This window comes from Balaenoptera ricei, chromosome 5 (genome assembly GCF_028023285.1).
Source record: "Balaenoptera ricei isolate mBalRic1 chromosome 5, mBalRic1.hap2, whole genome shotgun sequence".
Classification (NCBI taxonomy): Eukaryota; Metazoa; Chordata; class Mammalia; order Artiodactyla; family Balaenopteridae; genus Balaenoptera; species Balaenoptera ricei.
In genome coordinates this window covers 92,629,563-92,654,904 of record NC_082643.1, presented here as the reverse complement: position 1 = coordinate 92,654,904, position 25,342 = coordinate 92,629,563, and the positions used below count along the sequence as shown (strand labels likewise).

The window sequence follows — 25,342 nt, the reverse complement described above, 5'->3', positions numbered from 1 at the left end:
GATCCGAAGAGCAATGGGGAAGGAAGTCTTAAAAGACCCAAGCAGAAGAGTTACTTGCTCTGAGTAATCTGGTGTGTGTTGAAAAGACTACATGAGGGCAACAGTTGAGACAGGGACACCAGCCAAAACTTTATCAGAGTAGCCCAGTGGAGAAATGATAGTAACATTCACTAAAGTGGTAGTCATGGAAATGAGGACATTTTCACTGTCACATCACACAATTTTCTCCCTTATGATGTTATGATTAAGAACATCAAGACACCCCATCAAAGCACCTACACTCAGCATTGGCTCACAGCATCCTCAAAGTTCCACTTCCTCTACTCTCTATATTTCATTTGCACACGTCTCTCTTGCTCTCTCTTAGATCAAAAGCTCCTGTGAAGTTGGGAGCTCCATCTTAAACTCATCTTGCTTGCCAATTCCCTCCATCCCTTCATTCCTATCCTAAGTACAAGCATATAACATTTGGATAACAGTCAAAAAAATAGCCAAGATAAATAAGGGATGAATGTCACAATGGGCAGTTTGGAAGCTTAACAATTCTCTCTGGTTCTCTTCCCCTCTAGAAAAGTATTGCAAGTCTCCTTGCTCTGAAATTTGAGGTGCCCTGACATCTTTCAGAATGCTACCCATACCAACGGTGCAGAAAATTCTGCCTGATTATCTGGTTTAGAAATAGTTTCTTTGAACATCTCCTCATAATCAGAGGTGAATTCTGGCTCTGACATTATTGCTGGCCATAATTAGCTCTAGTTAAACCGTCCCTGTGCATCCTGGCAGGCAGACCACCTACATCAATACTGCTACCAGCTTAAGCTTGCTCTGGGGAGACATTGTGTGTGACAGACTTTATCTTCAGGGCAAACTGCCACCGAGTGCAGTTGCAGAATCCATCTCTCTGTTCAGTTCAGTTAGAACTGTATTTGATTGGTGGGCCTTATGGTCGACTGTCAGAATAATAAGGATACTAATCATTTCTAATCACATGGCACCATTCATCCAGGGATCTCCGAGGACTTTGCTGGAGTTAATTTTGATGATGCCTCTGTGAGCTAGGTAAGTGTTATCATCCCCATTTTACAGATGAGGAGACTGAGTAATGGAGAAATTAAGCAGCCCGCTCAAGGTCACTCAACAGAAAGATGAAAATTCAAAAAATGCCCCTGAGCCTGCTGAGCCCCTGTTGCGTTGTCAATTAAATACATCAGCTCATCATTACACTCTGCTTCTTAAACGATCATGTTTTATTAATGTACGCTGTTAGGCAGCTGCCATATTTCACCCAAGAGGTGGCCACCTTTCAATCAAGGAGAGTGTAATTCGGGTTTACCGCAACTGTGGTAGTAAATGCTAAGGGAAAATTAAGCTGCCTGTATTCTATTATATCACTCACTCTTTGCCCTTAATGACTTCTTGCTTGGGAGGAAAATCAGGTCAGAAACTTTTGACTGGTTGCTTTGTATCTAAAGGTAATTGGGGGTAATTTTTTGACATAGGAAGGAACTATTAGACAACCATACTCCTCAATAAGGGAGGAAAAACTGCCTTGTTATTAAAAAAATAACCAAACTCATTATTTTACTTCAGCAGCAATAGAAAAGTGACTGAAATAAACATGTGAAATATTCCACAGAATGAACCTGAAAGGAGATGAGAAACTTTGAAAGCTGAAAAAGTGTATCCAGGTAGAAATTTTTAAACCCTCCCTTTGGTCAGGGTGTGATCCAATTTTTGTTCTTTGCAGGATTACAGAGTTAATGGAAAGGTGAAGGGCAGAGAAGCCAAGCCTGAGACAGATGTGAAGAAAGGGAAATTTGTTTTCAAGGCCCAGCCATGACCTTTTCTTTGCTTGCTTTCTTGCATGGTACCGTGTGGCTGTGAGAATGTGGTGCTTAGGAATAGGAAAATATTTTGCCACTTTTATTTGAGTCACCTTGAGAAAGATTTTTTAATTTTCTAAATCCTTGTTTCCTCATCGGTAAATATGGAATATAATCCACCTTGCAGGATTATAGAGAAGATGAAATGGAATAGAGTGTGGAAGATTCTAGTCTTGTGCTTAGCAGGTAATAGACACTTAAGAAAAGGTAGATAATGCAATTACTGTTAGCAGCCTCTTTCTCTAGTGTAAACATCCTCAAGACCCTTCAAACCCTCAAAGTCGCCTTAGCTATTCAACATGCTCGATACCAGTTCAGTAAGAACTGACTCTCCCATATGCTGTCTCACTTCTCCTTCCCCTTCCCCGCTGCTTACTTACTCTTTAATCCATTCCTTGAATTCATTCACCAGTCAGAGCTTCAGTTTCTTCCTCTGTTTGATGAGAAGGACCTTCCCTTCTGCCAACCTTATCTCACATGATTAGTCTAAGAAACAAATAGATAAATAACTCAGTTGGCATTGTATACTCTGACACGCCATCCATCAATTTTCAGTTTTCAAACATCACCACTATTATTTCTTAAGGCTTCACTATGGGAAGAAATCTCAATTTAATTATTCACAGTAAGACATTAGTGATAAAGAGGAAATGGTTTACCCTTGCTAGGTAACACTGGTTTATTTTAACAGAGGCCTTTAGTGCCTTAATCCAAAATTGGAAATATTAGTGAGAATCCAAAGCAGAGGAAAGAACATGGAGGGGATTTACTGGCACGAGGGAACTCCTAAAATTACCTTGCATATGTTTTGCCTTTAAAAAAGGATCATCCGTCCTGGCACATTTTATGCCTGCAAACCCTTTGCACAGTATTCAAATGTGATCTTGAGAGAGAAATTGTAACAAAAAGGTGGTTGATTATCTGGTCATCAAACAGCCAGTATTTCATTTTCCTCTCTTCTGTCTATGCTTCTAATACTGAGAAGGTTTCCTTGTTTGACAACCTCAATTTAAACTTTTTTTTCCCTCATGGTTAAGAAGAATTTTCTGCTGCAAGTGTTAATTGTCCTGATAAGGATGCCTGTTCTCTTAATTTGAACAGCAGCTGTGCTAAATGATGCAAAATATACAAAGATCTATAGTTACACTCCCCCAATAGGAAATGTTGTTATGAAAAGGTCTTCCACTTTTCATACAAAATTCCCTGCTAACTGTTTCAATGGTGAAAAAGTAAGCCCAATACAAATACAAAATCCAAGTGCCAAAAAGCAAATAAAATGATTAGAAGATCCTGGCACTGATTTGCAATGATGTGCTGAAATATGCCAAGTCATGTTCAGGAAGAACATTAGGCTGTTGCTGTAAATGGGACCTATGGATCAGCTAAAGCAATAGAGTCTAATTACTATTATTAATAATAGCAAGAGTATATTAATCTCTCCTATCAGCAAGCAGGTATAATATTGACCTTTTCTTTCAAAGATAGCTCTAATGCTATTATTTACTATACCAGTCATTTTATTCTGCAGTACTAGTCACAAAATGATTAACACAACGATGTCCCATGCTGCACTTTCAAAATTCTTTTGAATTCCATTGGGCACAACGATGGTCATGCCCTTCAGCTGAAAAGCATCAGTGTCAATGCATTAAAAATGTAAGGAAAAAAGTAAACACCAGCCTAGCTAAGATGATCAGCTGAAATAATGATGATCAATGAGGTAAAAGATATCTCACATTTATCCATCCATCTGTCCATCCATCCATCCCAATCATCCTGCTCCACTACCATCACCAGCAGCATGCATTGAAGAATACCTATTGATAGTAGAAGCAGGATTCCCAAGGGAGGTCAGGTGTGGCAAAGATAGTTTGCACCCAGTGAATCTCAGGTATTCTAATACATTTCTCATATCAGGGCATTAAGGCTTGTGTATACCAATGAATTGTGAGAGAAAGTGACATCTGTCACTTCAAGGGCAAGGCAAAAATTAAGTATCCGTATGTCTCCTTTACCTCTCTCTTCTCCTGTTAGAACAATTTTGGAGGCCATGTGTTGCAAATAGCACATCCACACAGCGGCTGAAGACCACCTAGCCCACATCAGTTTCAAATAAGGGAAGAAGGAGACCCTTTTGTTACATTAAGCTGCTGGATTGTGAGGCTTTGTCTATTGGAGCAACTAGTGTTAATCTTCCTGAAACATAAGATCCAAGCATTATCATAACATGTTCAGTGACTCTGGGCAAGTCACTCAGAGTCTTGAGGTCTATTTTTTTCACAGATAAAACAAGGAATACCCTTATTTCTAGCATTCTATACTTTGCAATATGTTTCTTGAGTATATTGGGGGAAAGGCATTTAATTATTGGATTTCATCTATAACTTTCTCTTACTCTTCAGCCAGAATATATTGCCCCACCATTAACATTCTTACAGTTTCTATGCATAACTCTCCTATAATATTTACCCCATTGTATTGCATTTGTTCATACATCTGTCTGTGTTTTGTTTTTGTTTTTGTCTTACATAAAACAGTGAGCACTTCTGGGACGGGAATTGCCTTTTTGATCACTTTATCACCAGTGAGAGAATGCTTAGCAATCAATATTTTTTTGTTGTTGTTGAAATGTAATTATGAATCTTGGAAGGAAAGCTTGCAATAGCTTGTTGTCTCTTTCCTGCCACCACTAGGGGAAAATTACCATATAGGATATATAAAGAGTTTTAGAAAATGGAAGCACATGCAAAGGAGGGACAGAGGTTGAGAGATAGAAAGAATGAAAAGGGAATTGAGAATACTAGGGAAGAGAACAGGAATAACTTATTGATGTCAAAGGGGACACAGAGAAAGTATGAGCGAGTTAAGCCAGAAAACATAGTGAAAAGTCCAGGTCAGGGCACAAAGACCACTCTAGCAGAGCACCTAATCATTTTTGAAGGAGAAAATGAAATGTGACTGAGAATTGGGAGTTCAGAGACGGGATGATCATACATCCAATATCTTTTCCTTTCAAGCAGGGACATGCCATTGCTGGGACTTAGAGGGAATGAAAATTTGAGATCTGATGGCAGGGCCTCAACTCTCCAGATGTCTGGGGCCAAGAAATACAAGGCAGGGTGAATTGGTCAGGATGCTGGTGACAGTTTCAAACTTGTTTGACAAGTAGAACAAGACAGGATGATATGACTAGATGCCAAGTGGAGTATCAAGCCTCTGGTATTGTCTCAACTAATATAATCAGGGAAAGAAAACATTCCACTCTCTCTATTGCTAGAAATGCCCAACCCAAAGTGAGAATATCAACAAAGCAACCACTACTCCTCAGCATGTCACCAGGGTTCTCAGAAGGCTGTTTATTGTAACACCGGTAGCAATTGGTCTTTGCCTCATTGTTTTCTAACAATAAAGCAGGGAGCCTCAGTTTTTCACCAAGAAAGAATCTTCCCTATCTCTGAAACTGGTTCTTGATACACCAAAGTATCTTGGGGTTCAGATATCCCCAATCTGGGGAAAGTGACAAAGCTAGGACAACAACACATGATGACAGCAATCTGCCTGACCCTTTATCAAATCCCACCCAGACTGGGGCGTGGGCAAGCCTGACCAAGGTGCCAGCTACACAGAACTACATTCAGGCTGGGGATTAAATTGTAAGCTGCCAGAAAACAAATAAATAAGCAAAGAGCTAAAGAATATTAGAGGCAAAGTTTTTAGGGAGTGTTGACAGTCAAGTGTAAGCCCTGAATCTAAAAGGCAGCATCATAGGCAAAATAAAGAATGAAGTCAAAGATCAAGGCACAGGTGACCCTGGAATAAATGAGAGGAGATGAAGAGTAAGGAAGAGTGAGGGGATGATGTTTCTATGCCAGTGTTTTCCAATGTTGAGAAGTAACCTTCAAACGGTTCTATACCCTAGTTCAAATACATGCTGTCCTTTCTTAGGACTAGAGCTCCAAAAACCATGTCCCTGAAAAGTTCTGTATCTAAATTCCTTCCTTAGTTTCTTGCTATATTTATTTATTTATAGGCCTAAGGAGGCCTCTTAAAGAATGGAATCCCCTGTTTTGGATTAAACAAACCCAAAAGTTTTTCATCCTCCTTGTGAGTCATCCAACAGGGATTGTCTACCTGATGGTCTCTCTACTAGATGTACTCTTATTTCCCTACCTGTCTCTTTCATGTTGTCTTTGCATTAATTTCCTGGACCTCTTAACCCTCTCTACTTTCTCCAGGACCACTGTGTTTCTAGATCCAGAAATTCTCTCTTGAATGCAGCTAGGTCAGTGTGTATCCTGTCCCCAGGCACTGACTCTAATTTCTTGGTTTCTAGATGAGTTCCAAGTTCCAAATCTGATTGCTGCAGTCAGTTAAGGTTGCTAATTGTATAGCATCAATGTATGTGGTATCCAACCAGTCTAACTAAGTTGTTAGTTGATTTTGCCTGCTTTCTCCATAATTTTTTTAAAAATTTTGCATTTCTTTAACCAATATTACTAGCATAATTACTTTTTTTTTTTAAATTAAGGAAGAAGAATCTCTAGTTCACCAGTTCCCTGATTTCTCCTATTGTCTCTTAACTGGGGAACATGTCTGGCCAAGGGAAATGATACAGTGATGACTGCATCAATCATAATGCATTCTGGGGAAAGAGTCTAAATGCCGTGTAATCAAAGGATCTCCACGTACTGTCTGAACAAATTGGAGTTTGTTAGCAGGGAAGAAAGGGGGAATGACTGATGAATATGCAATGGACTTTGCATATTTTAATTTATAACAACATCATCAAATTAATTGAAAAAAGAAAACTCTGAAAATTAGAATTGTCCAATGATCCAATGGAGTCCTGAGTTCTTGCTCTGGAAATGTCCAAGCAGAGGTCAGTTGACCACCTGAAAGTATAATGTAAATGGGAAGCTGAGATAGATCTTAATATTCCTGCCCCACATAGCAGATAAAGTCCCTAAGCATCTGGGGAAAATCATGAAAACAATGAAAGTGAGGGTAACTGAAAAAAAGGAAAACTTTCAGAAACACACTTGGCTCCCTCCATGACTTTGCCTGTGAACAGATGGCCCCCATTGATTATGTCATAGACTGTTGCTTCCTCCAATTTCCATTCTCACATTCCTACTTTAGTAAGGAAACTACTAAGTTTTCATTGTACATATGGCTGCCCAGCTGATGACTACAGTTCCCAGCCTCCCTTGCAGCTGGTGTGACCATGTTGAGCTTTCTATAAAGGAATGTTTTAAACTTCCTGTGAGTGGCCTTAAAGGCATCAGATTTGCTGTCCTTATGCCCTTCATCCTCCTTCTTCTTGCCTGAAATGTAGACATGGGTGAAAAATGATCTTGGATGATTTCAGAAAAGGCAGAAAAACACAGATCAAGCAAACAGAAAGTTTTGTTCCCCAAGACTATGGGGTCACTAAATAAGTTTGTGTTGCTTACGCAGAGATTATTGCATGAAAGTGATATACACTTCTTCCTTGTTTAAGCCACCATTATTTTTGTCTGTTACACTGGGCAGATGTTTATCCTAATAAAACTATGGCTCTTCTCCATCTCAAGCAGTAGCTTTTGCAAACTTTTTCCAGGTCTCTAATAGCACAAGCCCAGTCTTAACCTCTTTCACTCTCTGTAAATGGCCTCATATCTTACTTTTTGCTGATAATTCTGGCAATTAAGAGAAATTTTCTGAAAAATTTTAACCCTCCAATCCACGAATCTATCTGCATCAATATCTATTTTGATTTAGACCCTCCTGCCATCACAGACCTAAGGGCACAGAGCAAGATTTCTCAAGGACATTATTCTATTCTTTTTTTTTTCATATAATGTTAACATTATTCTCATTGTCGTTATATTGCATTGACATTAATATATATTCAAGTCCTCCAACTGTGTGTGTGTGTGTGTGTGTGTGTGTGTGCAGTTGGAAAGCAGAGGTGGAAGTTAGGAGAGAGCTGCTTAAGAAAGCGATTGAAGTGCATTCCGTATCTTAGACTTCGTGATTTTCATCATAAATATCTAGGAAAACACAGAAAGAGATGAGAGTGCATAATAAACCAAGAAACTAAGATTGACAACTAATCTACTGCCAAAATCTTAGAGGAATTTCCTCTAATTATAATATTCATGGAGTGGAAAAGAGAAAAACAATTGTCAGGTGACATTAACATATACCTTGTCACTTGCAGATCAAAACTGCCAATGTGAAGGACAATGCAGAGGCTCATCAACACACTTGCCTATGCCTTGGCTTGGAAAAGCAGAATCTGTGACAACCACCAACCACCAGATATATTGTATAGCTACAGCCCTATCAAATAGAACATGGAACATGGATTCTAAAGTAGCTGTGTATGTGTGTTTGTGAGTGATGTGTGTATCATATGAGAAGGATTACACACACACACACACACACACATGCACATGTACATATATTCCACTCCAGATTTCAGATTCCCCAGTTTGGACATCTTCCAAATAATTTCAGGGATTACAATTTTCAGGAATCCTACACATCCATTGGCAAAGAAGCTAAGCTATAGCATATTTTCATCTTAGAATAGAATGTGAAAAGAAAAAAAAAAAATGCATGTTAGTAGAACTCCAAGTTTTGCCTTTATTGTTTCAGGAAATGGAAGGACCTCTCACTACTTTCAATTATCTATAAATACATGTTCCTCCTAGTAATAATAATAGCAAATATTTATCAGATGCTAAATACAGAGCACTCACTGCAAACCAGGTGGCCTGGATTCTAATGCCATTTTTACATCTTACAAGCTATGTAACCTTGGGCAAATTGCTTAATTTGTTGCTACCTCAATTTCTTCACCTATAAAATGAGTATAAAATAGTTGGGACAATTCTGTGAGTTAATGTTTGAAGTACTTCAGAACAATATAGGTTTGATATCAGTATCAATTCTCATATGATGCCATAAGGCATGTGCTATTATAGTGTCCATTTCACAGGTAGAGTAAAGTAGGTCTTGTAGAGGTTAAATGACTCTTCTAACAATTGGTAGACCCAGAATTTGAATGCACCATTTTCATGTATACAGTACATCTAATATCCTAATTACTACAGTATGTTGCCTCCTCACAGCAAGTCAAGGATACCTCAAGAATAGATGTTAAATACCTCAACATCATCACTGACCCCTAGACACCATAAATTTGACATTGAGGCATAAATATCAACCAACTTTTTGCTCCAGATCTGGGAAGAAGACTTTAACAGTAATCTAGGGCTGAGTGGAAGGAAATGATAGTCCTCAGTCAACCATCGATAGTTACCCGTTTGTTTAAAGATAACAACACTGAAAACAGAAAAATAAATGGTTCCAATGAAAATGTTGTGCACATTAAAAGGAGGAAAGAGTGATCAAGATGCAGCAAAAGAACAATTTAAAAACTCACTAAAGGAAACAGAAATTGCTGAAATTGTCTGCTTTGTAATCTTAATAGAAATGAAAACTACAGCCTCTGAATAAAGAGATGAAAGATGAGATTATATTAAAATAAGTTGAGATAAGAAGGAAGTTGGCTGAGAGGCAGGTAGAAATAAAAACAGGAGTTTGACATGATAAAGATTTTAAGGAGATTAAAAATGCAATAGTAGAATAGAAATCTGCATTAAAAGCAATAAAGAGCAGAATTAACACTATAGAATTAGTGATAAGTTTAAAACCTAGGATCTGCAGAAAAAATGCAGAATGAAGAAAAACTCAAAGATGCAGACATTGCTAGTAAGGACAAAGAACAAAGAGAGAAGGGTCCAATGTGGGGATTTTTTAGAAGCACACATGACAACAGAAGCAATTAGTAAAGCTACTTTTGAAGAAACGTATATAACATCTATATTCACTGAGTTTATAGATCAAAAAGGATTACTTACAACATGAGTTATATATGGCTGTCATTTTTGTTTTGAATGTATTTATAGGTCAGTGTTACTGCTTATTACATGAGTATAATATGCACATTGAGGAAAAAACTAAAAAATGCAGATAAATAAAATATTTTTAAAGTTGCCTACAATCCTTTTACATAAATATTACTAGCTCTATTCTGTGTATTATTTCAGACTATACATGAAAATTAATTATATCATACAAACATATAAAACATACATAATATTTTATAACATATCTGTATCCATATCTGTGCTATATATTTCATAATCATTTAATCATAGTTAATACTACTCTCAGATTACATTAGGATAAGGTGAGTTAAAGTATACAGAACTTAGAAAAATGCTTAGTACACAGTAAGAATTATATAAGTATGTGATATTTTTTGTCAATGAGAAAACAGTTAAAAATTCATGCAATCCATAAAATTATGAATAAAAATTTAATCACCCCAAATTTCTTTGAGAAACTGTCATCACTTTGAAAATGTTTTTCCAGGTATCTCTTTATACAAATGGAAATCGGTTAATATAGATGAACTATGAATCTGACCAAAAGTAAACATAGAAATATAGATAAATATAGAGAAATTGTTACATAAATTAATCACATAGCCAGTGCTATATTGATATCTAATTTTTCACTTAGCAATGTATTGGACACATTTCTATGTCAATTAATAGAGATTTATTTTATCATGTTGATTCCATCAGATTATCTTGTATGACTATGCCATAATTTATTTAATGCATTGACTACTGATGAGCACTTGGATTACTTTTAAATCTCTCTGTAGCTTAGTTTTCTCATCTGTATAATGGGGATAGCTAATACTACTCTCAGATTACATTAGGATAAGGCGAGTTAATAAGTGTACAGAACTTAGAAAAATGCTTAGTACACAGTAAGAATTATATAAGTATGTGATATTATTTTAATTAATATTGTATTTAGATTGTACATTCTTTTTTCAATCATAAATATAACTATGAGGAAGAAAAATCTTTATGTGTACATTTTTATAAATTAGTTCATCTTTATTCTAGGTAATGCCAGAATCAGATTTAAATGTTAAGTTTGTCCCAGGGTCTTTATTATTTTTGTTATTCGTGGAAATGAAATTTTTCTTCATTTTGTTTTCTAGTTGGCTACTATTTGATATGTAAAAATCTGTTGCATTTATATTTAACTTTGTAATCAGTCTCCTTTTCTCCTTACTTAATTTTCTTAATAGAATTTCCTAATATTTTATTTATAGGTCTTCATTTAATCATATTTACTTATCTCATTAAGTATAATCTTTTTATTGTTTTAGTAATATATCTGCACATTATTATATTATATTATAAAAAGCATAAGTAATAAAACACCAAATTACCTCCAAATAACCTTATTTGCCAGAAATAATATTTGGTGAGGCCTTCATACATATAAGAACTCATATTTTTTAATCTATTTAAATAGACATAGTAGAGGTAGACAGATACATACACAACAAGACATGTTAATATTCTGGTATTAAATTTATAAGGACTTTAATTTTACCTGAATTTATAGAGTATTAAAGAAAATGTAGTCAATCTAAAGGAATTAATATATTTTACTTAAAAAGTTTTTAAATTGATTTTTAAATTATGAGATATTGAATCCTTTAAATTTGTCTGGGTTTAAGGCAAGAAATATTGAAAATATTAAGAAGCTAAGGCATGAAGAATTTAAGCTCACGTTCAACATAGACAAATTTGAATTATTCCTTGTTGTCAAATATGAAATAGACTCATACATTTCCTTATATTTTAACCCTCCCTTAATTATCCTTTTTGATGCACATATTTTATTTCAAATTTTCTACAATTTATATTATGCTCTGTAACCATAGTTATTCCAGTCACTTAGTCTTATTTCTACATTTAAATAGATTTAATGATTTATGGATATTTGTCCCACTTTTGGGCTCTTATTTTAATCCACCTCTTGGTTAGCATTCAGTAGATTTTTTTCAAAGGAGAAATTATGGATTCCATTTTCTCTGAGTTTTTTCAAGTTTATATGTCTTTTGTCCTGTATGTCTATTGTCCTGTCTCCTTGAGTATATCTTGGCTGGGCATGACAATTTTAGGTAATACTTTCTTCTCCTTAGAATTCTGTATATTTTACTATAGTTTTCTAAGAAGCCTGAGGCTCATTTAAAGTTTTTATCTTAGAAAGTAGACTTGGTTTTTCTATATGGATGCTTGAGGAAATCTTTCCTTATGATTAAAATTTAGTACTAAATTAATATATAGTTAGATGCATGTTTGTCTTTTTCAATTCTAATACATGGTGTGCATTTTTATTTTTCCATATAAATTGGAGAATATACTTACAGAGTACCTAAAATGTGAGATTATGGAAAAATTTATAACATTAGTTCATCCCATAGATGGAATACTGTTGATCACCGTAGTAGTTTTGTGAATTTTTTGTTATTTCCTAGATTCAGAATAGTTTTTATCTACACATGAATTGCATTTATTTTTTTAGTGTACTGTAAGCTGATTTTTAGATTACTTTAAATTGATCCTATATACGATAAGCTTATTAAACTTTCTCATTTGATAGAGTTATTTGCTACTTCTTTCTTCTATGTAGATGATCAGATCTTCCACAAATAATGGTAGTTTGAGATTTTCCCTTTCACTCCCTACACCTGTTATTTCTTTTAATTTTCTAAGAAATTCCTCAGGACATCCTGTACTATGTTTGTTTGTTTGTTTGTTTTAATTGATTGACTATATTGAAGTACATTTTTATCTCTCAACAAAACTTTTTTTCTTTTTATTTTTTTTGACTGCGTTGGGTCTTCATTGCTGTGCACAGGCTTTCTCTAGTTGCAGGGAGCAGGGACTACTCTTCATTGTAGTGCACAGGCTTCTCATTGCGGTGGCTTCTCTTGTTGCGGAGCACGGGCTCTAGATGTGAGGGCTTTAGTAGTTGTGGCACGTGGGCTCAGTAGTTGTGGCTCGCAGGCCCTAGACCGCAGGCTCAGTAGTTGTGGCATATGGGCTAAGTTGCTCTGCAGCATGTGGGAACTTCCTAGACCAGGGGTCGAGCCCATGTCTCCTGCATTGGCAGGCAGATTCTTAACCACTGTGCCATCAGCAAAGTCCCGTTCTGTACTATGTTTTTAAAAAAAATGTAATAGTGAGCTTTGTTGCCTTATAGAGACTATATTTAAATTTCTCTGTCATATTTTTACCATTTGTAGTGAATGCTATTGTGTACTGGTCAGAACCTCTCCTTCAATACTGAAACTCTCATTCTCCAGCTGCTGGCATATCAACAGCTCTCATCCAAGTCCCTCCAAAACTTGACCTTGGCTGAAGAGACCCTCCTTGCACAAGATCACAGCCCTTTCCCAGGGACCCACTACAGCTAATGATGGGTAGATTTGGTTGTATAGAATTATCACCATCCTGTTTCAAATGAGCTCAACTCTGAATGGCTGTACCCAGGCTCCTTACAGGATTAGGTGAGGCCATTGTTACAATTTCATAGCAGTTGATCTTCTCTTGCCCAATGCTGCTTTCTTCACTCTCCCAAACCCCAGTATTGTTCATCAGAGCACTCCTCAATAAACTTTCTAAAGGGAAATGTCTGTCTCAGGGTCTGTTTACCATCAGTCACACTACGATAGCAAGTGTCCTTAACTTTTCAGTTTAGTAAGGATTTTTTAATCATGAATACATGTTAAAATCTGTTAAATATCTTTCTTCATCTATTCAGATAATCATTTGATTTTTCTCCTATATAAATGTAATATGTTACCATATTGGTAGACTTTCTGATGTTAAGCCAACCTTGCATTCCAGGGATAAACCTAACTTAGGGATCATAATATATTTTATAAAACTCATTGGATTCGTTTATATATAACATAATATATAATCATATATATGTAGATTTTAAAATTCTACATTCACAAGTAAAGTAAGCCTATCAATTCCTTTTCTTGTACTGTCCTTAATTAAATTTGTAATAAAACTATATAAGACATTAAATTAGCTGTAAGTTTTGGCTATAATATTAATCAGAATAGATGAGACTAAACTGTAAAAAAATTATCAGTGTCTTAAATATAGCATTTTATTTCTTTCTTATGCAAATGAATGAGAAATATTACAGCTCCCAACATTTCTCTATTGGAATTGTGCTCCATGTAGTGCTCTTTGATTTTGCTGCTCTGCCATCCACATATGAGACTTTTTCACTGCCAAGCCTGAAAGTGACAGGTGTCACTTCTGTTCACAGTCTATTAGCAAACTGGTCACATGATCCCATCTAATTATAATGAGGACTAGAAAGTAGAGAATTCTGTGCCTACAGAAGAGAAGAGAACTAAATGTTAATGAGAACAATTTCATTTTCTGTTTTATGTAACAACTTATGTAAGACTTATATATTGCTCCTTAAAAATAAGTTTAAAATAAGTGGGAGATGGTGGGTGCCTGGTAACTATTTCAATTGAAAGTATATTATAAACTAAAAAACAAAAGGTTGGAAGACAATATGTGGCTATAATCTTTCAACTGAATAGGAAGAGGTAGGGAGATTTGGAGAGGAGAGGAGATTAAAAAAAAAAGAAGTAGGAGGAGTAAATGCCTAAGTGAGAAGGAAAGGGAAGGGGAGAGAGAAATAGAGCATCCAGAAGGGTTAGGAGCAAGTTTCAGTCCCTTGGTGCCTTGGTCAATGTCTGGATTTACCTCTTATAAACATATAACTTATATCAAGTTACCTGACCTCAGTTTGTCTTAGTTTCTTAATTTGCAAAATGAAAATAATAATAATAATAGTGCATCTCTTACAAGGTTGTTTTGAAGTCTAAATGAGTTAGTATGTGTAACACATCACTTAGACTGATGCCCAGGACATAATGAACAATAAAAATTATAAACTTTTATTACAAAGAGGAAGAAACTAGACATAAACATGTATAAGAAGTAGAATGTTTGGCTGTGGAATTATGTTTACTGGTTAAGAATTCAGACTCTGAGCCAGACTGCCTGGGTTGAAATTCTACTTTTGCCTTTTAGGGGCTTTCTGTCATGGAATAGATTACTTAACTTTTCTGTGTCTCGGTTTCACATCTTTCAATTGGAATAACAACAGTCACTGCCTCAGAGAATTAACTGAGTTAATAAATATTTAGTTTTGAACACAGTGCTGGACTCACAGTAGGAGCTACAAAAGGACCCCCTCACACCTAAGCAGTTTTTTTCTGAGGATGGAACAAAGTTTATTAACTCTATTTTGTATGCGGTTGGGAGTGCCTGCATGTGTTTTGAGAATTTTAATTGGGTTATGTAGTGACCCTTTCAAACTTTAGCAAAACTGAGTCCCAATGTAAACATTTGTGTTCTTTTTTTTTTTTTTGGTAAAAGGTTGGAAAAGGTAAAACGTTGATCTATATAACAGCTTCTCATTATTAAGTTGTTTCTTCTTCATAGCTCATAAATTCTTTTTGCAATTTGGACTTCCTTATTTTTAAGCAAATATTTATTCACTTGCTTCTTTCTTACTTCTCTAGAGAATTTTGTCATTCAAAACTTAAAGGCCTAAAGGGGGAGTGTCAAACTCCTATGTTTCTCTATAGTTTAGTTAAAAGTTTACAGTGAGAAAGGAGACATTCAGACCCACGTCTGCTATGTAAGATCCAAATGACACCTAGAAATCATGTAGCCTGAACTCAGGATGACTTGTCTGACCAGGAAAAATGCACTTTACATTCAAATTTTGTACTGGTTCCTGTAACTTCTTCATTCCAAGGAAAGTTCTATTAACATTATTGACATAATTCTTTGGTAAACCACCACGGACCTCTGTTATTTAATTGTGCCTCTCTGTGTGCCTGGTACTATTCTGGAATCTGGGAATATAGCGTTGGACAGCAAAAACAAGGTCTCTGTCTTCATGAAGCCAGCAAGTCAATGAGAAAAAGGCAACCAAACAAATAGAGCAATGCAGAATTATATGTACTGAAAATGTAAAATAAATAATGTCTCATATATACACACACTCACTTTTAAACTCATAAACTGTAAAATAAATCAATTTAAAAATGAAATATCATTGTTACCTATCAAATTGAACTTTAAAACTAATAATAATATGATTATTCATATAATCAAAGAAAGGAAATCAACCTAAATATCCAAAAAGAGAGAACTGTTCCAATGACTTATGGTGCCCTCACACAATGAAAGATTATTCAGTCCTCTGCTCTGAGGGAACATGAGATTGAGTAGTCACAGGATTCTACCCTCTGGGCATATCAATAGTAGCATTATGAATTGGATATCATTTCAGCACATTTAAGACTGAAACAAGAAATAGATCTCCACAGTTAGCCACCTTGAGTCACCTGATCCTATTTATAAAGCTCTTGAACATTAAATGACTCTTTGAAAACAGTCTTCTCATACCTTAAGTGCAGCTTGAATCAGAAACACATATATTTTGTAGCTATTTGAATCACAAAAATGATTGAGTTTTTGTCAGTTTAAGAGGGATTATCAACTCTGCATATCATATCTTTGAAATGTCAGTGGACTCTCTCCTACAGGTTTTTTACTGGAAGAAGAACACACTTTATTGTCAGATGCAACTTGGTTTGCATCTCAGCTTTACCAATGCAGCATTACCTTTGCAAATTTCCTACATTCTCTTTAGTGCATTTTGCTTACCTGTAAAATGGGGATTAACAGTGAATGGTTTGAAAGTATTCAATGGGTTCAGGTTTATAGAGCATCTAGAACTGTATTTGGCTCAGAGTTGACATTTTAAGAATGATTTCATTTCTGCTTTTCTTTTTCCTTTGTAACTTCCATATGCCAGGTGGGAAAACCTAAAGATGCCTAGCTCTGGTGGGGAAATTAAATCTTTAAGGAAGAAGAAAAGGAACCCTGGGTGGGAGGGTTGCATTTTACAGTGGCAGAGAATATCAGACCTGTGTTAACTTTAGAACCAAGTCTAAAAATAGAACTCAAACTAGTCCACAGAACTGGCTAGGGATGAGGAAATTCCTAGTAATTAATCGGAGTCAGAGGCAAATAGAATTGGGCAGAGACAAGTTGTGGTTCAGACCAACTGGGTGATCAAGTGTCATAACAAAGTCAGACAGAACTTGAGACCCCAAACTTGTCATTCACATAGTCTGAAGTTGAAGAAAGGATTCTAGTCTTTCTCCAAGTATGGTAGGGACTCAGGCCACTGGTGACATATGATATTATTTTAGGTGATACAGCAATAATTTTAAATTAATAGTTACTTTCTGTAGGTCAAAGAAAATGGTTTTATAAACAATGTAACATTTTCTTTTGTAATAAATTGATATAATTTTTTAAAAGTAAATTGGTTTTAGAAAAAAAATTAAAATAAATAATAGTACAGATGGTACTCAGATATGACCAAAGTAGTACAGGTAATATATCCAAATGTCTAAAGTTTGGGAGCCACTATCCCAGACAAAGTCAAGAAAGAGGGCTTGTCTTAGTCAACTTGGGTTGCTATGACAAAATAACATAATTGAGTTTCTTCTAAATAACAAACATTTAATTCTCACAGTATTGGAGGCTGGGAAATCCAAGATCAAGCTGCCATCAGATTCAGTGCCTGGTGATGGCCTGCTTCACTGAAACCTCTTTTCTTTCCCACTGTAACCCCACATGGTGGAAGGGGTAAGGGAGCTTTCTCTGGTCACTTCTGTAAAGTGACCAGAGATTCCATTTGTGAGGGGAACCTAATCACATTCCAAAGACTGTACATCCTAAATACCATCACCACCAGAGTTAAGTTTCAGCATATGAATTTTGACGGGGGGCATAAACATTCAGACCATAGGAAGGTTTAAGAGGTAAAGCAGTAAGATATCCCTAAGCCAGCATTGTGTGTGAGCTGCTAGGCATTTATTGCTCTGAAAGCTACTTAACTGCTCCTGATTTAGACCCCAGCGTAGTGTCATGTACACAATATATACCTGATGATTGTTAGTTCCCTTCTCAGTCTTTTGACTCTTGCCCTGCTCCTCGTCATTTTGAAACCCTTCCCATTGCGATTAGACCCTCTCATCCTGTCTGTCAAAAGGGCTGTGATGAGAGGTTGAATTCCATGTCTCCCCCGGTCCTGAGTGCCTGGGCCTCGACAATTCAGAGAAAGGTCAAGCTTGGTCAGAGACTTTTCCCAATTGTACACTTTACTAAACTTTAAAGTAGGACAGGCAATTCTCTACCTCAATCTTAGACTATTGGTCTGCAAAATCTTAAAGAAAATCCGTGATAGCAGGACCTTTCCATTTGAAGAATGGGGAAGTCAAACCAGACTGAATATCTTCCATTCTAGTTGAGAGCAACATTAAGTCCTGCCTGGCAAATGATAACCACCGAGAGAGACACTGTTACAGGCTGGAGATCCGAGAGTGAAAAGCAAATGCAGGGATGTAGCTTCTGCTGGTGTTTGGAAGTCAAACACTCCAGATACAATTGGACACATGAGCATACCTAGAACCCAAGAAATCAGCATGACTAATGACAGAGAGGGGGCATTTAAAAATGCTATGGCCTCTTATCAAGTGCATGAGGGCCTGGGCTGGGGAAAAACAACACCCAGAACATACAGTTCAATTGTCGTAACAATGAAAAAGTGCTTCTCTAGAATAAATGACAAAAGAAGGTACTGTCAGTTAAATAACTATTATGAGCTAAGTGTTGTACTCACGTTATATTATTTTATTTACTTATTCATTCAATAAATATTTATTGAGCACCTAATATATTGTTGTTATAAGCCAGGGAATATTAAAGTGAGGAAGACAACATCCTTCTTCTCAGGGAACTCAGATCTCAGTGAAGTAGGTAACAAGTAAAGTAATAAATATGCAATGTAATTTCAGATATAAATAAGTACTATGAAGAAAAATAAAGCAGGTAAAGATTAAAGAGTGACTGAGAAGACAGGCTATTGGACAAAAAGTGACCAGGAAGACCTTGTGACCAAGTGCACTGGAGCTTACAACTGAAGGGAATCACAGCACAAGTTAAATAAAAATGCAAGGACAGTTCCAGCAATGGGAGGAGCAAATGCTCAGGACTTAAGGCAGGAATGGGCTTGACCCATCCAAGCAAGAGCAAAGAGGCCAAGGTGGTTGGAGCTGAGTGAGGAAGGAAAGGTTAGAAAGAAGCAACCACGGAGAAAGCCAGAGATCCCAGCAGGAAACTTGATCATCTCACCCTCGCAGTAATCCGGCAAGGGAGGCTTTCTGATCCTAGATTCTAAGATGCAGGAAGCTGGGAAGAGGGTCTCAAAGTTATTAATATACTATATTATATATATCATTAATATTATAGCATAATATAATAATTATGTAATAATATAATACTATTATTATAATTATTATAATTATATTATAATTATATTATTATAATTATTTTAATACTACAATTATACTAATATAATAATAGTATTATATCATTATATAATTATTATACTAATATAATAATAGTATTATATAATTATTATATTATAATAAAATTTTTATTAATATTATAATATAATATATTAACATATTATAGTATATAGTATGTTATTATAGTATATATATTATATATTATATAATTATATACAATATATTTTAATTATAGCATATAATATATATAATTTTGCATTAAGGAATACTGATACCCAAAGAGACTAAATGATATGTGTAGATCAGGTAGCATCAATGCATGAGATCTGCATTTCTAGAAAGTCTTACTCTCTGGAAAATCACTAGAAGATATATTAAGGGTGTTTATGTACATGATTTTATTTATTGATGAATCATTTAAGTGCAAGTAATAGCCCATAAACACAGGGATCAAAATACATCATGATCTTTATATCACAAAGAATAAACCTTAATACATACAATTTTTTTAAAAATCTAGGATTCTGAAGTATCCTAGAATGGCATGCAGAATGTGACAAAACAATCTAATTACAAATGTATAAAACAACCTCACTGAAGGGATGAGGGGAAAAGATGCTAATCTAATCTAAGTAACTTTGGAAGTGCATGGAGTCTCCAAGTTTAAAGGCAAAAGAAATTATACATAAGCTCTGTACTCTAGTTAACATTATTTCCCATGGGGGTATGATAACAGCTCTGATACTGCAATACATATATACTTGAACAATTAAATAAATGGATGGCAGATGTTGGGAGCCAGGTTTCTGACTGTTGGACTGGGAGGTTATAGGTGGGCAAGAAGAAAAGTCTAGAATGATCTATGTTGTAAGGGATTAGAGTCAGAGACATCAGTATGAATTTGTGTTTAGCTTAATATAGATACAGATGGTTAGACACAGAAATATTTATAGCTATTTGTGTATACACAAGTTAATATACACAAACATACATTTCCTCATTCTGACAACTGAGCTTGCCTAGAAGCAACAGCATTCCAGTAGCAAGAAGTACATCTAGAACCCAGATCTTGGTTTCTATTACTATTCTCCAATAATTGGAGCCAGAATTCCTTGGAGAAATGTTTGATTCTCCAAGGGCAGAAGTATATAAGGCGGACCAGGAACATATGGTAGTGACAGAAATTAAACACACACACAGTGATCAATGATGGGGACATGTGAAAGGGACCCAAGAGCCCAGTGAAAGAACTCCTATTGGACTAAGACGGAACAATTTGAACAACAAAATAAAGTAATAGTGGATTATAACTTAAAGTATAAAATAAATATCCATGGGTCTAAACTGATATAAATAAATGATAAATAAATGGGGAGAAGAGACAAATCTCTTTCACAGAATTCGAAACAATTTATGTAGTTAGTCCACCCTCCAGAAGGTGGAGTATAGCTTCCCACTCCTTCAGTGTGGGCTGCCCACAGTGACCTCCTTTTAAAGAGGAGAGAGTGTGAGAAGGGGCAGGGAAAAGTAACTTTACAGTGGAGAAACCTGACAAATATTACTTAAGGCAGGTGATCAAGGTCTAGAGCTACAGTGATAAGTCATGTTGATAGTGTGTACCCTTGATAGGATGGATTGGAAATGTCTATTTGAACCTATGCTATTCACTCAAAACTCATTAGCCCAATCTAATCCTGAGAAAAATACACAAAACTGAGGAACATTTTACAAAGAACTTGACTAGCTCTCTTCTAAATTATCAAGATCATTAAAAAACAAGGAACATTTTAAAAAAGTCACAGCCAAGAGGAGCTGAAGGAGATGTGACTCCTAAATGTAATGTGTCATCTTGGTTGGACTCCTGGAACAGAAGAAGAGCATTAGGTCAAAATTAAGGAAATCTGAATAAATTATTGGCTTTAGTTAATACCAATGTATTGATATTTGTTCATTAATTAAAGCACATCCCATAGTCTGTAAGATGTTAATAACACGTGAACTCTTTGTACTATCATCCCAATTTTTCTGTAAACCTAAAACAGTTATAAAATAAATTTTATTTCTTAAAAAGACCATAGTAGCATAGGTGTACATTATTTTAGAGCTAAAAGAAATCTAGAGTTATCTCAATATAACCCTACCCTCTTATTTTGCACTGAAGATACCCAAAGAGACTAAATGACATGTATAGATCACGTAGCATCAAAACTTGCTCAGAGTCGTGATTATTTCACTTTATCCTGAATGGTGATATGTGGTGGCCCCCAAGCTGTAAGCTTATTCAGCTTTCTGCTTTCCGGAGAACTGCTTGTCTCTTTCTTGGTATGCACCCCTGACGCTGCGGTATTGAGCGTAAAAAAGGAAAATGGCTTGCGGCCAGTTTCGTTCCAGGTGCCTGCTCTGGATCTAAGAGCCCCTGGTTGTTCCCCAGAAGAAGGACGTGCTGCCCTGAGGGGGAAGTCTGTATCTCCAAAGAACGGCCCATAAGGCATGCTGACGCATAGATAGTGGCGCATAGATAGTGGCGCATAGATAATGGCGCATAGATAGTGGCGCATAGATAGTGGCGACAGAATTATGTGGAAATACAAGGTTTACTGATTTGTTGCCTAGTGTTCGTTCCGTGCTGAACCTATATATACATTCATGCTCTTTGAATAAACTTGCCTTGCAACCATCAGTTGTCTTGACCCTTCTGACCCCATACTGGTGCTTTTCAGTTCCTTACCCCTCACCGCCAGGAACTTCTAGCTTTCTGCAGCCGGTCTGCGGCAGTGATACAAGCTCAAAATGACTTGAAGCCCAAAAGTTTCTTTTGAAAATGTGTGAAATAATTTCTGGTCCAGCACTTCCTTCCAAAACGTTAACCAAAATTAGTCAAATTGTGAAGAGTTGTCCAAAATTGTGTCTACTGAGACAATATTTAGGCCACAGAATTAATAACAGTGTTTCCAATGGATAGCTCCAAAAGAAAGCCAGAAGGTCTTTGTCACATGGTGCAATGTTTCAGTTGGATTTTTGTGGTTTTATCTGTCCTACAATCTTTAAACCCAAAGTTTCAGGGTCTCCGAACTAAGCAGGTTTTGGGAAACGAATTGTGCTGATCAACCGTAGAGGAGACTAGGAGCTAAGTTAGGAAGCCATTTCATTGATTCAGATACAATGAAATACCTAAGTGTCTCAGAAACCAAATCTCTGGTGTTAACACAATCAGCCCAAAGTTGCTCAGTAGTTTGACCAACACAAGGAGCCACGCGCTATATCGAAAAGTGTGCTCGGCACAGAACCACAGCAATGATGCATAAGTTGACTGATTTGAACTGTTAATGGAATTCAACTCACACGCCCTCAGTCCATTTTGCCACAGGAAAGGACTTTCTTTGGCAATGCTAGGAGTCCATCACACTCTGCCCCCTTGGTTCTCCTGTTCCAGGGTTTGTCAACCTGGCTCACATGAGAATCACCTGGGGAACTTTGAAAAACGCTGATGCTGGATCCCCATCCCAGTGTGTCTCTGGCGGTGGGATTCAAACCTTGCCACCTTGGCACTAGTAAATACCTCCACAGATTCATCTAAAAAGCCACAGTTGAAAATCACAGATCAATATCTTCTATTCCCCCTGCGAACCCCCTCATGCCACTTCTGAAAGCCAAATTATTTTGCTCTGGAACTTTTATTTCAAAGAACTATAAAAGCTAGAATGATAATGAGAATTTCATAGTTTAATAGACAAGTGCTACCAGTATAACAACACACATGCCGTATGCTGATGAATTACAGTGTTCAATTCCAATAAAATATATCTTTATTCATATATACTTTTATATCATGCTGTATAAGAAAAGGAATTATATTTCTGCTAGACATTTCCTTAACTTAGAGAAACTCCTGCCAGCCTCTCCTGGCTCTGCTGTAAGGGCAGCCTACGTCATGGTCCTCATCACCAGGGAAATATGAAAGAGAAGGGGGTAAGAAATGGATTTAGTATTTATTAGTTTGTAAAGTATCGCATTACTATTTTGTAGAGTGTTATTCCTGGTTTGGTATGGTTCTAAATGGTCAATTTTCTATGCTGTTCCTTCCCTCCAATTCCCAGCACTAAAAGTGGGGTGTGGAGGTAGCAGGAGACATTGGCTATGACTCATTCATGGGCTTGTTCATATAAATTACCTTCTCCTTATTCTCCCTGCATTACTTATGGTGTGTGAAAAATTGATCAGATCTTCACTTCAGCAAAGAGAGAACAAAGACACAGAGTAGAATGAAAACATGGTCCCAACAGGTTTTTTTCCTTGTTTCTCTTGTTCTTAATGTTTTCTGATTCAATATGAGAATAGATAGGTATTGTGTTTAAAAATTAAATTTGTAAATTTGTAAATAGTTATAAAATGTTATTTCTTAAAATAAAACAATAAGTTAAGCTAAACTAAGGAATTAAACATTTACAACTAATATTAGTAGAGAAGCATAGAAGAGGAATCTAAGACATTACAATGAAAACATAAAAAGGCAGGGGTCAGAACTCCCAATCTGGCTAATATTTACTAATTTCTGTAAGTGGTTTTGTGCATTTCTCTTTGATCCACTATTTGTAGATTGTAAGGTTTAGTACTGAAAAGCTGAGTTTTCCTCATCTGTAAATGTCTAAATGTTGGTGTCTCCTTGGTCACCACGCGCATTTATATGTATATTTACTTTCACCTTTTGCTATTTCCTTTCAAGTGAAAGGAAGATACATATGCATCTGACTGCTCTTATATATCTGGCTTCATCAAACATATCCTTCAATACATCTGTCTATACTAAATATATCTGCCTGAATCAAATGCATGTAGCATTTTTCCCCAAATACAGATTTCCATGTAGCCCCAATTTTACAGTGTTTTAGAATAGATGTAGAATCTGGTTTTGCTCTACCTTATTGCCTTGTATTTCTTTCATCGTCATCCCATGGGTTAACTTCAATAGTGGCCTGGCATTTGTGGTTCTCCCTTTTCCAAAATTCACTGGGAGTAACTTTCATCCCAGAGCTGACACCAGGATTTAGCTCTGAAGTTCCAAGAGACTGAGCCTTAGCTGTATTTCAGGGCTGGGTAAAAAGCAAAGAAAGTGAACCTGCAGAATTCTCGTTCCTGGCTTTCTTTATTTGTGTACCACAGTCTTCCATGAGCTAGGAAAACATCAAAGGAAAACAACCAAGATACTCTCTAATTATCTGTAAACTCAACCTGCGTTAAAGATAAATGAAAAGGGAAAATTTAAGCCTTGACTTGTTCCAGTCGACAACCAGTAAGGGACCTTTTGCAATGCCTAGCCTAACCCCAATCACACCTGGTACCCTTCACTTTTCTTTCAAATTTCATTCCAGCGTACATTTCAGAGAGGTGAACTCAGAGCAAGCAAGCTGTGGCTAGACAGGAACGTTACGATGGATTCACGTGTGACTGCATGCATTTGTCTTTATCTGATTCTTCTCCCTGTCAGTCTCCCTCACACATACCTCTCCACCCACCGCCTCCACCACTGCTTCATGCACATTAGGTTGATATATTTAAAAGAAGTAGCAAGACTTTCTGAAAACGTGGCTAAAATAACTGGAGAAACTTGAACAACGTTGGGGCATGAATATGAAAGAATTTAATAACCAGTAATTAGCTGCTTTGACCAAATCCTCAGAGGCAGTCTCTAGAAGTGTAAACCCACAGTGGTTCCAGCAAAGTAATCCAATGGGGCAGCTAGGAGCAATGGATTCCCATAGTACCCTGCCTCCTCACTTCCATCTCTCCCAATTCTCTATGCAATATCCTAAGTTTCAACGTTTTATAGGAGCTAAGCATACCTTACTACTAAGCATAAATACTACTGTACTTATACCTGCTATCAATCTGGTCAACCAAAGTTCGGTCCAGGTGAACACCTTCTATTCCTCAAGCACTCCTTATGACATTGGAAATTAGACACAGGCTCTGCCCTAGAAGTACTTCTAGTCTAATAGTGAAAGGCAGTTATATATAAATAGGTGATTAATATGATAAGAACTAATGGAAGATGAATTCATAATACATTGTAGCAACACAAGAGGAGCTCTTA

General features: G+C 36.3%; 1 long non-coding RNA gene across 2 annotated transcripts in view; it reads right to left on the bottom strand.

Moving 5' to 3' along the window:
• Window positions 1–25,342, bottom strand: part of LOC132366014 (uncharacterized) — an 82,549-nt gene that overhangs the window by 40,817 nt on the left and 16,390 nt on the right. For both annotated transcript variants that reach the window (XR_009503331.1, XR_009503330.1), the window contains exon 2: window positions 2,264–2,369. This is a non-coding gene — a long non-coding RNA (uncharacterized LOC132366014). The remainder of the gene's footprint in view (window positions 1–2,263; window positions 2,370–25,342) is intronic.